Below are 663 nucleotides of genomic sequence, written 5' to 3'. Positions count from 1 at the left end.
TCAGGAAATAATTTGACAAGAAATATTCAAAAACCACAAAACACTTTCTTCCTTTTCTATTATTTCTGCATGGAAATTCATGCTAAGAAAAAAACCTTCAAAATGTAAAATGATTTCTGCATTCAAAGGTCTTCACAGTAGGAAAATAAAAACAGTGGCTCACCCGAGGTCCCTCCTAATGGAGGGAATGATATAAACGATGCGCTCGGTTGTCAGATAGGACTTCGTGCCGCCATTCTGGTTCCCAAGCCCCTGCACCCGCCCGGCGAAGGCCCGGAAGACCATGGCGAGGGTGACGACGCTGAGGTCGAAGCTGTGGAAGAGGGGGCTCCCGGGGCCACCGAGGGGCTTTGTCTGGCCCAACACGTGGCCGTTGTCGTGTGGCCGAGGCCGATGGTGCCCGCGTTTTCCGGTCTACAAAACGGCTGAGGTGCTACTTCCCAGCTCCGAGAGAATTAAAGTAGGGGGCTTTGCCAACTGGGGGCTGCTTTTGTCGTTATCATTACGCTTATTGTATTTCAACGTTTTAAAAGCTTGCCCGCTCCTATGAACCACTGACGCAACAAGTGAGAAACAGCTACAAGTAGACTCTAGCGCTCCGACCCGAAGTCGGTCGCTCTCGGGCGAGGCAAAACCGCCGGGGGCCGCACGGGGGCGCAGGCA

The sequence above is a fragment of the Fukomys damarensis genome, unplaced genomic scaffold, assembly GCF_012274545.1.
Source record: "Fukomys damarensis isolate Sample0158 unplaced genomic scaffold, DMR_v1.0_HiC HiC_scaffold_28, whole genome shotgun sequence".
NCBI classification, from domain to species: Eukaryota; Metazoa; Chordata; class Mammalia; order Rodentia; family Bathyergidae; genus Fukomys; species Fukomys damarensis.
The sequence above is the reverse complement of the archived record's forward strand: the minus strand, read 5'-3'. Positions refer to the sequence as shown.